We start from the raw sequence: 15,678 nt of genomic DNA on the forward strand, positions 1-15,678 counted from the left end.
GTATAAATGATATTACATAGTTCTGTTGCCCACTCACCTTTCTGCACCTGGCGGCAGTGAGTCATTGAACTGCATGATGCGTTGTTCCGGGGTGAGATTCAGGGGGTCATATTAGAATACTACAGACAGAATGAGCACACTGTAAGTCATGTCTCAACGTTATGGAAGGCGTTTAAGGTGTACATTTGGGGTATTTACCTCACAAAGGGTTCAGGGGTGCTTAAATCAATTTGTACTCGTCTTTCCCGTTTGGAAAAGGGAGCTAAAGCGGTTAGAAACTAGTTACACAGTCATTAAGAATGCAGCCCTTTTGGGACGGCTCCAAGAGACACTGTTGGAATACAGAGAAGAGGCAGATCAAGAGGTCCTGTACCTGGAAATGGGGCCTAGAATTCAACCATTTGTGGATGGAGACAGGTCGGGCAAAACCCCTGCCTGGATCACGAAAAGTAAAAGTTCATTCAGTCAAGTCTCCAGTCTTTACTGTGAAGGTCAGGGTATCACAACTGACCCAGCCTCTATCCTGGAAGAATTTAGGAAATGTAATGAATGCCTGCATACACCCAAAGTCCATAGAGCTGGCTCTGAGCTATCGGATACTTGTAAAGAGTGGCACTCGCTTGGCTGTACAGTGAGGTGTGAAAAATACTAAACTACCATGTAACTTTAGAGGAAATTAAACTAGCCATAAATAGTCTCCCTAGTGGCAAGGCTAGAGGGGCAGTGGGTTTGCTGGCAGAATTTTATAAAACATATATAACTATTCTTGCTCCGAGACTAGGACATGTAAAGTAATGTGACTATGAACAAGTACCTCCCTCCTACCACTGTGGAGGCAGTTATTACAGTAATATTGAAACCTCACGGGGAGCTTGCTGAATGCTCCTTCTAATACTGATAGCATAATATTTGCCAAAATCTTAGCGCAACTCTTGTAACCTTTAGTGCAATGCCTAGTATTGCCGGACCAATCTGGCTTTATAAGGCAGAGATCCAGTATATTTAATCTCTTGATATTGATGGCTGTCCTCCATAGAGTGGACCTGCAGCTTCCATTGGTCACAGTCCACTTTTATGCAGAGAAAGTCTTTGATTCCCTGGGGTGGCTGTTTATGATGGAAGCACTTCACAGAATCTGACTAGTCAACCGCTTTCTGTCTTTAGTCATACTTTAACATTCCAACCCAACAGCGAGAGTCTGGTTAAATAGATCTAATTCCCAGTTATTTAAAATTGGCAGGGGCACTTGTCAGTACTGCCCCCTCTCTCCACTTATTTCTGTGCTCTCCACAAAGACCTTGGCCTTCTATGTGAGGGAACTACACTCACACCACAGACTGTGCCTCAGAAATAGTTCACGGATAATATAGCTTTACGCAGATGATGTGATACTTTATATCCAGCGACCAGAAGGAAACCTCTCACATTGTCTGTGATCTAATACAGTTTGGGCGTTATTTGGGGCTGCTGATCAGCTGATACAAGTCTGACATTTTCCCACTTACCGAGTTCAGTATGGCCTAGGTTCTGATTTATCCCATGCAGTGGAGCCCAGAAGTGGTGTGTCATCTGAAAGTGTGGATCACCTGTGATAATGCTGATTCCATTAGGAGCAATTTTAGCATGATGGTTGAAAAACGAAAACATGTACAGCGCGCTAGATCTGTCTTCCTCTCTGAAAGAATCTCTCTGATTACGATAATAATATTATCAAGATCTTTGTACCTTTTCATAAATCTCCTGATGGCACCCCTACATCACCTTTTTCAACAAATCCGACAGGCCCTTCTGCAGCTTATTTGGTGGCAACCTAAGGTACAATGTATGTATTGACTAGATCATTGCACTTGGGTGGCCCGGCGTTGCCGGGTTTTCATATGTCTTTTCTGGTAACACAAGCCCATAGTATAAATACATAAAATATTGGTCTGCGATTCGACAGGTACCGATGCATGTACACACAGAGTACACAGTAGGTGGAATGCAGTCCCTACTGAGGCGGGATAGTGCACCCCATGTGTAGCTCTAGAAGATGGGCATGTTCTTGCAACTCTGTTTTGTGTGTAGTGGGAGTTGGCTGAGAGACTGAAGCTTGCAATGCCTTCCTCACCAATATTCCCTTATGCGGATAGCACACTGCTTCCTCCCACATGGGAGAAGTCTGTTAAGCCCTACTCGAGTGCATGGGGTGTTCTTTGAGCATGATGTATTTCTCTCCATGTAGGAAAAGAAGGAAACCACAGCACATCAAACAGGATCAAGGTAAGAATGCTTTATTCCTTAGTGACAAATCAGGGCTGAAATCCTCAAGTGTCATCAAAACACTAGATCCATGGTGTAGGAACACAGTGCTTTCTTCAAGTTTGTATAACAACAGCCGACACGTGTTTCGTCATTCTTGACTTTTTCAAGGCTGTAAACATATACAAGTAGGATGTATCACAAGATTTGACAATGAATTACAATCATGTTGGAATATAGTGTTCAGATGTGAAAAACATCGTTGAAGTAAGTAAACTGTGATGAGAGGCCCATAATCACAAGTCATAACATGAAAATGAGAAAAGTACCATCATCTACCCTTGTGTAGAAAGAACGCAGTAGTAGGTGACAGGACGAAACGGAACATACAACTACTAGAGTGCATGAAAGAAATAGCATCAATGTCTAAGAAACTGCAGAGACTCATGCAAAGGAGGAAATACTATTCCCGGTGTACTACAAATAACAATCAAACCAAGAATGAAAAATAGAGTAAGGAGAAGGAAGGGTGTGTCCAAGGAATGGAACGTGCGAAAAGAAAGGAAATAACATCAAGGCGTACCTTGCTAGTTATGAACTGAGAAGTTGAATTTGAAGAACTCCAAAATTTCAAGAAATGTACAGCAAGGTGTACATATAGTAGCATGGAAGTATTCAAATGAAATAGACCCTGGTAAGTCTGTAGGAAGCAAAAAAGGGATAACGATGTAAGGGAGAAAAACAATGAGTCATGGCCGGAGAGACATATGATTAATTATTGGACAGCTGGACCCAAAGGGCGAGTAGTGTTGAGCGTTAAAAAGAGAGCACACGTCTTGCTGTGTAGCTCCTTGGTTGTAAATATACAAAAAGTATATGTGGAAAAGAAAAAACCAAACCGAGGACTTGACGTGAGGACACCTGATGCATATATTGATTATGTCGGTATAATTATTTACAAACTGAACCAGCGCCTAAGGTAAAGTAAAAGGCTGGGAATTCTAAATTACAGAGAACGCTCCCCCTGTTTTCATGCCCAAAGGGATATGAGTACGTACAGGGAAATCACCTCTAAAGAGTACCACAACAATAAACCGAGTATGACGCCGCGGTAAAAACTCCATGCGCTCGTCCGTTTTTTAAAACATAAGTAATGATCAAAAGATAAGCGCAAGCTGCGGGCGCTAGGGAGATGAGTAGTGATAGAAAGAAAACAAAAACGGGGGGGTCGCGGGGGGCTCCTCCCCGTCCAGGAGTTGGACGGAGACGGAGTGTGGAGGTACTCTTACCTGTAGAGCGTCTGAGCGGTCAAGTACCGAGTGTAGGTAGCGTCGTCGTGAGACTTTCGCCATCTTGGGGAGGGCCATTTGTTGTGGATATTCGAAATAAAAAACGGACTAGAAGAGCCCGCAAAAAAGGAGAGGGGGCCGCCATATTGGAGTGGAGTTAGAGGTGTAAGAAATAGACCAATAGTGGTGCATATGGAGGAGATAGGACGAAAAATACAACGAGAAAGAGTGACATAGTAAAATAGAATATCTTATGCCCATCGCCAAATGTTGGGTATGTGCCAAAGGCGGTTTGTATAATTAGACAGTTTCATGTAACATTGTCCCTATAATAAATAAGCTGCTGGAAACAGTAACATATTTGACAAAATCCAAACATTAGCGTTATACGATTGAAAAGTATTTAGATTCAGAACAAAAACAAAAAAAAAAAAAGGGTTATAGGTATATATATGGAATAGTGCTATGTACAGAATGGCAAAGATTATTACTGCTACGGAGGGCACAGAATTTACATTACATCATCTTGTAGCCTATACAATCAATTGTAAAGCTACAGCCAGTGTCACAGTACCGACAAACAAGACAAAGGTGGTACAGGAAAAATAAGGGTGGTACAGGAAAAATAAGAAAAATCGCATACGATGAACAATTAGTATACGTCAAATAATCAGTTACAGTACACTGGACAATACAATAGTCAGTAATGTTTGAAACATATATTATGCAGCAACAAATGGGGTGGTATGACTACCTTCATCGGGAAAAAATATATCCCACGCATAGGAAACGAAGATAGATCGATGGATACAAAAGTAACATTTTAGCCATAAGAGTAATGTGTTAGGAGGTGGTCTACAAAAAGACATGGAGATCTTTATCAGAATTAAGCCCCTCCTCCACAGAACGCAATTTGACTATCTATCTGCTCTCCAGTTGTCTTAGAAAGAGAGTCTTGTTACCACCTCTTGGACACTTACCCAGGGTTGCAATGCCATGTGTGTGTATGTCTAGTTTCTCAAGGAAAGGGTGTGCTGAGTTATAGTGCACAGCGAAAGGGTAATCCTTGTTCTTGTTTTTTATTGCCCATATGTGTTCTTGCAATCTTTCTTTAAATGGTCTTATGGTGCTGCCGATATAGATTTTTTTGCATGTGCAAATGATACAGTAAACAATGAACTTAGTATTGCAGTTCATGAACTGTTTGATGTTATGCGTTATTTGTGTGTTATGGCAGAATTTTATAGTTTTGTCCAGGGCATATTCACAAACATTACAATGGCCACATTTGTAAAACCCAGGTGGTAATGAAGGTAACCAGCTGGTATTAGTGACCAATGGTAGGTAGCTGTGACACAGCTTGTCCCTCAAAGTACGACCTCGGCGGTGGATCATATCTGGTCTGTTTTTTAGGACTTTCCCAAGACTTTCATCAGACAGTAAAATGTGCCAATTTTTCTTAAGAATCTTAAATACTTCCGAACTGGCACACGTGTATGTAGTAATAAATGCTGGTGTCTTTTTGCAGTGTTTCTGTTGCTGTGGTTTTTTGCGGAAAAGTGATGTCCTGTCGACATTTGTGATCCTTTCCCGTGTATTACTTAGTAACTTCGTAGAGTAGCCTCTATTTCGAAAACGATGTTCTAACAGGTCTAGTTGTCTAAAGAATTCAGAGTCTTCCTGGCAGTTGTGTCTAACCCTTATTGCTTCGCCGAAAGGAATGGCTTTAATTTGGGAGTGGGGGTGAGCACTGCTAGCGTGTAAAATGGAGTTAGAGGCTGTAGCCTTTCTAAACAACCTGGAACAAATGTGATTCCCATCCGAATAAAGTGTCACGTCCAAAAAATCAACACTTACAGAGCTAATGCTGCTAGTGAAATGTATGTTATATGTATTGTCATTGAGGTACTGGATAAGCAGATCCAGGGACATGCGGTCCCCTGACCAAAAAAGGAGGACATCATCAATGTATCGACCCCAGTAAAGGATGTATTGCGTAAGTGCCGGTGGACCCCTGGTCCACAAGTGATGATGTTCAAAATGTCCCATGTACAGGTTGGCAAATGAGGGCGAAAATTTGGCCCCCATGGCCACTCCCTGTTGTTGTCTGTACCAGGACCCCTCATGTAAAAAGATGTTGTTATCCATAACTAAATTGATAAAATCCAACAGCATGTTAGAATGTTCCAAAAACATGGCATCTCTTTTATCGAGAAAGAAACGTATGGCAGCCAAACCTTCTTTTTTTGGTATGCAAGTGTAAAGAGAAGTGACATCTAGGGTGACCAAGAAGTGACCATCCGTCCAATTGTAGTCTGCAATGAGACTGAGGAGGTGTGTCGTATCTTTAATAAATGACGGAAGATTGCATACAAAGGGTTGTAGAAAGAGATCGATATACTCCGACAGTTTTTCGGTGGGTGAGTTGATGCCAGATATGATAGGTCTACCAGGGGGGAAAGGTGCTGGTTTATGAACCTTGGGAAGAATGTAAATGCATGGAGACCTGGGCGTTGGATTGAAAAGATATTTACATTCAGAATTGGTTAGAAGGCCTCTGTCCATCCAAAAACTAAGTGTGGTCTCTATGTTTTTGGTGATTTTGTCTATAGGGTTGGTGGGAAGCTTGCAGTAGGCTCTCTGATCTTTAAGTTGTCTGTCTATTTCTCCAACATAATCACTGCGGTTCATAATGACAATATTACCACCCTTATCCGCCTCCTTAATTACTATGTCTTTGATGTCATTCAGAGAACGCAGAGCCATAAGCTCTTGTGAGCTTAAATTGTGTGACCAGGATTTGCGACCCAAAGTGTATTGGTTCTCCAATTTATAGAGATCATCAGTGACCAATCTATAAAAAACATCAATAGCATTATCTGATGAGAAGACAGGTGTAAATCTGGATCGTGGTCTAAGTCCACTGATGCATGTAGTGGAGCTACTAAGACCCAGGTCATTTGCGATGTCATTGCAGGTGGGTGTAAGTCTTCTGTCGTCAGGATTTTCTAAGGAGAGTAGGGTCTGTATATCCCTTATGTCTCCAATAGAGAAGTCACCAGTGATAGTGTTGACAGTATGTCTTTTGTCAGTCTGATCTTTGTGGTTGAAGTATTTCATTAGTTTGCACTTGCGTGTGAATTAAAAAAGATCTATGTGCATCGTTGTGAAGTCTGGAAAAGCCATTGGAACAAAGCCCAAACCTTTTTTGAGAACACTCAATTGTTGATCATCTAAAGTGATGTCTGATAAATTCATCACACATAAATCATTATCGTGAGTCATACAGTTGTCTAGTTCTTCAAGTTGCGTGTTACTGATCTTGTGGTAACCCCGGTCTTGTTGTTTATTTGTTCCGCCCTTTTTTCTCTTTCCCCTTCTGGTTCTCTTGGATAGGTAGCCTGTGTATTTCTGTTGTGCCTCTGCCCTCTGCGGAACCTTTCCATTTCTAATAAAAAAGTAGATTTAATATGGGAGAGGCTATCCTGATCGTGTCTAGAGCAACTCGCCTCATCGCTGGTAATGCTAGAACATCTCGATAATTCAGTGTCGCTAGATGTAATACTAGATACGGGTTGGGCTGGCGGTAGTGATGCCGTATTAGTCCGATTGTCATTGTTAAAGTTGTCAAATTTGTGGGCAAAGGTGAAGACCCTGCCAGTGGCATAATCGTTGGCGTCTCGTCTTAATTTACGCATTTTTTTGTCTTTAATGTATATCTGATGTTGCTGGAGTACCTTGTTCAGGATGTCATAATTTTTAGTTATGCCCTCCTTGAGGTTTGTGTCCTGAATCTCTTTCTCTAATAGCTCAATTTCTACGAGTAAGCGGTCCCTCTTTTCCCTGGCATCCCTAATTAGTATATCCATGATGCCAAAAGATGAACTAATGAGTAGTTGTTCCCATTCTTGTAATAATAGGGGGTTGAGATCCCCAAAGGATGGGAAGAGAACTACTCGCAGTCCCCTTGGTATTTGTTTAATTTGTATATAGCGTTCAAGGATGGTGAGATCCCACCATCTTGAGAGCTCTTGTTTTTTTAGTCGCTCTAACCTCAGAAATTTCATTTTTAAACCCTCTTTTTTGCTGCTAGCGGACGTGTCAGAAATGACTGGGTTTCTGCCAGTGAACAGTTCCTCTAACAGGGCCTCTCTGTTGTCATTAAATGTAGCCATTGTTTGTGATAATCTCCAAAATAACAAAGCACATTAAGGGCCTCATTATGACCCTGGCGGTAGAGAACCGCCAGGGCCAACGGGGGCGGGAGCACCGCCGACAGGCCGGCGGTGCTCCCTTGGGCATTCTGACCGCGGCGCTTTGGCCGCGGTCAGAACGGGAAAACCGGCGGTCTCCCGCCGGTTTTCCACCGAGGGGATTCTGACAATCCTTACCGCCATCCTGTTCCTGGCGGCTCGCCCGCCAGGAACAGGATGGCGGTAAGGATTGTCGTGGGGCCCCTGGGGGCCCCTGCAGTGCCCATGCCAATGGCATGGGCACTGCAGGGGCCCCCGTAAGAGGGCCCCGCTAGTATTTCACTGTCTGCGTAGCAGACAGTGAAATACGTGACGGGTGCAGTAGCACCCGTCGCACCTTCCCACTCCGCCGGCTCGATTACGAGCCGGCATCCTCGTGGGAAGGGAGTTTTTCCCTGGGCTGGCGGGCGGTCTTTTGGAGACCGCCCGCCAGCCCAGGGAAAAACTCATAATACCCTCCGCGGTCTTCTGACCGCGGAGCGGTATTATGGAGGGCGGCATCCTGGCGGGCGGCCTCCGCCGCCCGCCAGGGTCATAATGAGGCCCAAAGTCTGCAACCGATTACAGAAATTCACAGTAAATAACAATGTCATAAATGAAAACAATCACATAGTGGGAGTGCGTCCCCGTACACATAGTATGTAAACAACCAAAATGTCAGACAGTTTGTGGCTGTGTATAGGCAGTGCGCACATCCAAATTTACTACTGTCCTGGATGTCAAAAGTTCATGACGGTGTGTCCAATTCAGACAGAGTAGAGTGCTCAAGTGGTAATACACCCAGCCACAGGGTGTGATACGCTGATAACCAAAAGGTCACAGTCCATGTAGGAAAAGAAGGAAACCACGGCACATCAAACAGGATCAAGGTAAGAATGCTTTATTCCTTAGTGACAAATCAGGGCTGAAATCCTCTAGTGTCATCAAAACACTAGATCCATGGTGTAGGAACACAGTGCTTTCTTCAAGTTTGTATAACAACAGCCGACACGTGTTTCGTCATTCTTGACTTTTTCAAGGCTGTAAACATATACAAGTAGGATGTATCACAAGATTTGACAATGAATTACAATCATGTTGGAATATAGTGTTCAGATGTGAAAAACATCGTTGAAGTAAGTAAACTGTGATGAGAGGCCCATAATCACAAGTCATAACATGAAAATGAGAAAAGTACCATCATCTACCCTTGTGTAGAAAGAACGCAGTAGTGGGTGACAGGACGAAACGGAACATACAACTACTAGAGTGCATGAAAGAAATAGCATCAATGTCTAAGAAACTGCAGAGACTCATGCAAAGGAGGAAATACTATTCCCGGTGTACTACAAATAACAATCAAACCAAGAATGAAAAATAGAGTAAGGAGAAGGAAGGGTGTGTCCAAGGAATGGAACGTGCGAAAAGAAAGGAAATAACATCAAGGCGTACCTTGCTAGTTATGAACTGAGAAGTTGAATTTGAAGAACTCTAAAATTTCAAGAAATGTACAGCAAGGTGTACATATAGTAGCATGGAAGTATTCAAATGAAATAGACCCTGGTAAGTCTGTAGGAAGCAAAAAAGGGATAACGATGTAAGGGAGAAAAACAATGAGTCATGGCCGGAGAGACATATGATTAATTATTGGACAGCTGGACCCAAAGGGCGAGTAGTGTTGAGCGTTAAAAAGAGAGCACACGTCTTGCTGTGTAGCTCCTAGGTTGTAAATATACAAAAAGTATATGTGGAAAAGAAAAAACCAAACCGAGGACTTGACGTGAGGACACCTGATGCATATATTGATTATGTCGGTATAATTATTTACAAACTGAACCAGCGCCTAAGGTAAAGTAAAAGGCTGGGAATTCTAAATTACAGAGAACGCTCCCCCTGTTTTCATGCCCAAAGGGATATGAGTACGTACAGGGAAATCACCTCTAAAGAGTACCACAACAATAAACCGAGTATGACGCCGCGGTAAAAACTCCATGCGCTCGTCCGTTTTTTAAAACATAAGTAATGATCAAAAGATAAGCGCAAGCTGCGGGCGCTAGGGAGATGAGTAGTGATAGAAAGAAAACAAAAACGGGGGGGTCCTGGGGGGCTCCTCCCCGTCCAGGAGTTGGACGGAGACGGAGTGTGGAGGTACTCTTACCTGTAGAGCGTCTGAGCGGTCAAGTACCGTGTGTAGGTAACCTGAGGTGGGCCACAGAAGCGAAAACATCTAGGGCCATATGTACGAACACTTTTTCCCATAGACACAGAATGGGTAAAAACCTTTGCTTCATCTGGCCCCTAGTGTGATGAGCAATTACTTGCTGCAGATAACGGATGGTATGAAACCATATTTACAGTATGTTCTGAATCCGAGGCATCGTTTTGTTCTCACTCGTTTAAGACTAGAGACATTTCATCGACTAGTCAGTTTTCCCACAATCAATGATTGGAGCCCAGTATTGGAGAACTGTCCTTGTGATTCGGTTTCGACACAAAGCACAATGCACACAGTTTTATTTTGCACATTTTATACTGAACAGAGAAAGGAACTTGTGATACCACTTTTAAAAACTATACAGATACATCAGTGCCACACAGCTTTTTTATATCTGTTAACTTTGCCATCAATCAAAATTTTGAATGCCTTTGCAGTCTATTTATGTGCAGTTTTGAAGGCAAGAAAGGGCTTTTAGATACATTTGGAGATGTTCTTAAGAATGATTTTTGTGATGACATGAGGCTTTCCTCCCTAACAAAATACTTGAGAAGATGTTTTTATGTTCCTCTTTTTCTGACAATTGATTTGAACTTCTATAGTGGATTTTGTGACATACGTTTTAGCTTTTATCTGCCTAACAAAAATTTACGAGATTGTGCTCTATGTGTGTTTTATCATGAATTGATGTTAGTTGGATTATTTGTGATATAAGTATTACTTTTTATGTGCTTTTATGGTTGTTGATAAACAATTGAATATAGTATTATTGAATTGAATTGACAGGGAAGGGATTCCCTGTCACTGATAGTGCCTACCGCCTTGTTTTCATGGAGGAAAGGTTACCACAAAAACCATGGCGGTAGGCAGGGTCATAATCCCGCAGGCTGTCAAGTGATGGTCGCCGGGCTGGAGAATGAAGTTTGCGCTGTGGCAGTCGGTTTAGTACATTGGCAGTTTGGCTTCAGCCAAACTGCCCATGTCTTCATATGGAGGAAAGTACTGCCAGCCTGTTGGCAATACTTTCCTCCATATTAACGCTGTCCGCCGGGCTCATACTGACCCCCTAAATCTGACCTAGAAACTTTAGCTCAGTTCCTATAGGGTAGAATGGAAATACGGCCTCTACCTAGAGGACCCTGTTCCACCTTCCAGGCAAAGTAATAATGGCCGGATCTGACTATTCAATCACTTAAAAATCACATACAACAGCCTGAAATTTAGCAAAATAAGGTTGAGGACATGACCTGCAGAGTGCGTGGATTGATTGACAAATTGCTTCACATTCCAAGAGGCCATGTTCTCGAGTAGTAATCAACCTTGATGGTCTGAAACCTTATCCAGATGTAGATTCAAATCCCCTAAAACCGTAAAGTTGGAGAATTTCAGAGGGTATTTGGGTAAACTCTCATCCAGTGATGACAAAAACTCTCCAGCATAGCCTGGGGTTGATACACTAAAACCCCCACCAATGATTTTTTGTCTGAAATTGTTAGACAGAAACCAAAGCAATTCTGCCCCCTAAATCTCTAATAGCTCAAACTAGACACATTTGAGATACTGTTTAAAAACAATAGCTACACCACTACCTCTTTTTCTTACTCTATCACATGGGTGTATCCTCCAGGTGTCGCTGATGTGATGTCAGGGGCCAGGCTATCTGACACCCAGGTTTCAGGAAGGAAGAGAATGACAAACTGCCCCTCCCTGGTTGGTTTAAAATGTGGAAAGCATTTTTTATGCAGAGAGCACGCTTTAACCTGCTTTGCCCAGATCTCGAAAGAACTCTCAGACTTCGTGAGGAAGGCATGTGAAAGTAACATTCTGTCTTATCTGGTCCTGGCAGGGAGCATGAACACTAAGCACAAACGGGGCAAAGGTTTGCCCGAAGTAAAACACATAACTCTGCAAAGGGATCCAGAGTGTAACCAGTGAAGTTCAGAAGAGGAGTAGGCTACGCGCGGACGTTGAGGTAGGTTAAAATGGGCAGCATGGCCGATGCTGAGGGCAGGCTGAGCACAGACGGCTGCAGACAGGTTTGACTTATCTGCGCCATCATCATGCCAGCAGCACACCCACTGTGTGTCTGCTCATCAGATCACCTTAAATGGGGCTAGACTGCTGACTGCCTCCCAAAACAGCAGCTAATATGGCACAAGAGGAAGTCTCTGACTGGCTCACAGGGTGGACTCACCCCCTTTAGGTGCAAAGTGCGAGTGCAAATTTTAAAACAAATGCCCCACCAGCACAATGAAGGCAAAAAACAAAAAATTCAAGCAACATCTGCAAAATTTTTCAGCACGGGCACTCAGTATTGCAAGTACTATTTCTTTTAAAATCTGACTAAAAAACAGCTAAACACATCAGAAACAGAGTATTAACATATTTGAGTTCAAAGTGCAGCCTGTCGGTAACGCAGGAGTGGCCGCCACAAATCTCAGGGGTGGGGGCAGAGAGGAATAGAATGAGGGGATAAATAAAACAAAACGTACCTTTCCTGATACTGCCGGCCACTTCGCACTACTCTTTTACAGCGCAGGCTCCTCACGCGACCCTGGTGCTGCTCTCATGCTATACCTAGCATGCAAGCAGCAGGAGAATTGGTCTGTGCGGCTTGGTCTGCCGCTCAACATTGCGTTGGAGTCTGTGCAGTTTCTCCAACCTGGCTATGCAACACAGCCGAGGTGGAGAAACCTAAGAGCGCATGTCAGTTTGGCCAGCTTAAGACTGCTGTCCAAACTAACACGCACAATTAGTGCACTCCACTCCTCCTTTCCCCTCCCATTGCCCAGCACATCCTCTCCCTTCACACGCTGGCTCAGCTGAGCCAGTAGCTGAAAAATAAAATGAAATATTATTTTATTTCTCGGTTGCTGGCTCTTAGCCAGTGGCGTGACACTCCTCGCCATTCCAGAGGGGCCGCTGCTGCAGGAACTCTTCAGTTAGAGTTGATAACTTATCTATGCTGGTGTTTGCACATCGGATTGCCTTAAATGGGGTAGGGACATCCCCCGCCAAACAAGTAGACCCATGGCTGCCTCCCAAAATGGCAGCTACAATGGCACAAGGGGAAGCCTCTGACCGGATCACAGGGTTATGTCATAGATAACCGAGTACGTGTTCACTATCACACACTATTGGACCATTCCCTGTATAAATGATATTACATAGTTCTGTTGCCCACTCACCTTTCTGCACCTGGCGGCAGTGGGTCATTGAACTGCATGATGCGTTGTTCCGGGGTGAGATTCATGGGGTCATATTAGAATACTACAGACAGAATGAGCACACTGTAAATCATGTCTCAACGTTATGGAAGGCGTTTAAGGTGTACATTTGGGGTATTTACCTCACAAAGGGTTCAGGGGTGCTTAAATCAATTTGTACTCGTCTTTCCCGTTTGGAAAAGGCAGCTAAAGCGGTTAGAAACTAGTTACACAGTCATTAAGAATGCAGCCCTTTTGGGACGGCTCCAAGAGACACTGTTGGAATACAGAGAAGAGGCAGATCAAGAGGTCCTGTACCTGGAAATGGGGCCTAGAATTCAACCATTTGTGGATGGAGACAGGTCGGGCAAAACCCCTGCCTGGATCACGAAAAGTAAAAGTTCATTCAGTCAAGTCTCCAGTCTTTACTGTGAAGGTCAGGGTATCACAACTGACCCAGCCTCTATCCTGGAAGAATTTAGGAAATGTAATGAATGCCTGCATACACCCAAAGTCCATAGAGCTGGCTCTGAGCTATCGGATACTTGTAAAGAGTGGCACTCGCTTGGCTGTACAGTGAGGTGTGAAAAATACTAAACTACCATGTTACTTTAGAGGAAATTAAACTAGCCATAAATAGTCTCCCTAGTGGCAAGGCTCAAGGGGCAGTGGGTTTGCTGGCAGAATTTTATAAAACATATATAACTATTCTTGCTCCGAGACTAGGACATGTAAAGTAAGGTGACTATGAACAAGTACCTCCCTCCTACCACTGTGGAGGCAGTTATTACAGTAATATTGAAACCTCACGGGGAGCTTGCTGAATGCTCCTTCTAATACTGATAGCATAATATTTGCCAAAATCTTAGCGCAACCCTTGTAACCTTTAGTGCAAAGCCTAGTATTGCCGGACCAATCTGGCTTTATAAGGCAGAGATCCAGTATATTTAATCTCTTGATATTGATGGCTGTCCTCCATAGAGTGGACCTGCAGCTTCCATTGCTCACAGTCCACTTTTATGCAGAGAAAGTCTTTGATTCCCTGGAGTGGCTGTTTATGATGGAAGCACTTCACAGAATCTGACTAGTCAACCGCTTTCTGTCTTTAGTCATACTTTAACATTCCAACCCAACAGCGAGAGTCTGGTTAAATAGATCTAATTCCCAGTTACTTAAAATTGGCAGGGGCACTTGTCAGTACTGCCCCCTCTCTCCACTAATTTCTGTGCTCTCCACAAAGACCTTGGCCTTCTATGTGAGGGAACTACACTCACACCACAGACTGTGCCTCAGAAATAGTTCACGGATAATATAGCTTTACGCAGATGATGTGATACTTTATATCCAGCGACCAGAAGGAAACCTCTCACATTGTCTGTGATCTAATACAGTTTGGGCGTTATTTGGGGCTGCTGATCAGCTGATACAAGTCTGACATTTTCCCACTTACCGAGTTCAGTATGGCCTAGGTTCTGATTTATCCCATGCAGTGGAGCCCTGAAGTGGTGTGTCATCTGAAAGTGTGGATCACCTGTGATAATGCTGATTCCATTAGGAGCAATTTTAGCATGATGGTTGAAAAACGAAAACATGTACAGCGCGCTAGATCTGTCTTCCTCTCTGAAAGAATCTCTCTGATTACGATAATAATATTATCAAGATCTTTTTACCTTTTCATAAATCTCCTGATGGCACCCCTACATCACCTTTTTCAACAAATCCGGCAGGCCCTTCTGCAGCTTATTTGGTGGCAACCTAAGGTACAATGTATGTATTGACTAGATCATTGCACTTGGGTGGCCCGGCGTTGCCGGGTTTTCATATGTCTATTCTGGTAACACAAGCCCATAGTATAAATACATAAAATATTGGTCTGCGATCCGACAGGTACCGATGCATGTACACACAGAGTACACAGTAGGTCGAATGCAGTCCCTAGTGAGGCGGGATAGTGCACCCCATGTGTAGCTCTAGAAGATGGGCATGTTCTTGCAACTCTGTTTTGTGTGTAGTGGGAGTTGGCTGAGAGACTGAAGCTTGCAATGCCTTCCTCACCAATATTCCCTCATGCGGATAGCACACTGCTTCCTCCCACATGGGAGAAGTCTGTTAGGCCCTACTCGAGTGCATGGGGTGTTCTTTGAGCATGATGTATTTCTCTCCAGCTGGAACTTTTGTGCCCGACCAGGAGCACCACCCCTCGTACCTTCTTGGTATCTCTGGCTGCGATCTGCCTCTTGAGCAGGTATACCTGGTTTCCCTGCAGAGCTGCCTGAGACAACACTCCTTACGTCCTGTATAGCTTGTGTCAATATGGAACAATTTATTAGCTTCCTATTTGTGACTTACATGAATGGCAGGCTAGACGAAGATGGGAAGAATCCCTGGTGTACGGACTTGCCAATAAAGGTTGGGCATACTGCTAGGCACAAGTGAAGAACACACCACTCCATTATAGACACAAACTGATACATTTTTAATACTTGCATCAATAC

The sequence above is a fragment of the Pleurodeles waltl genome, chromosome 9, assembly GCF_031143425.1.
Source record: "Pleurodeles waltl isolate 20211129_DDA chromosome 9, aPleWal1.hap1.20221129, whole genome shotgun sequence".
NCBI lineage: Eukaryota > Metazoa > Chordata > Amphibia > Caudata > Salamandridae > Pleurodeles > Pleurodeles waltl.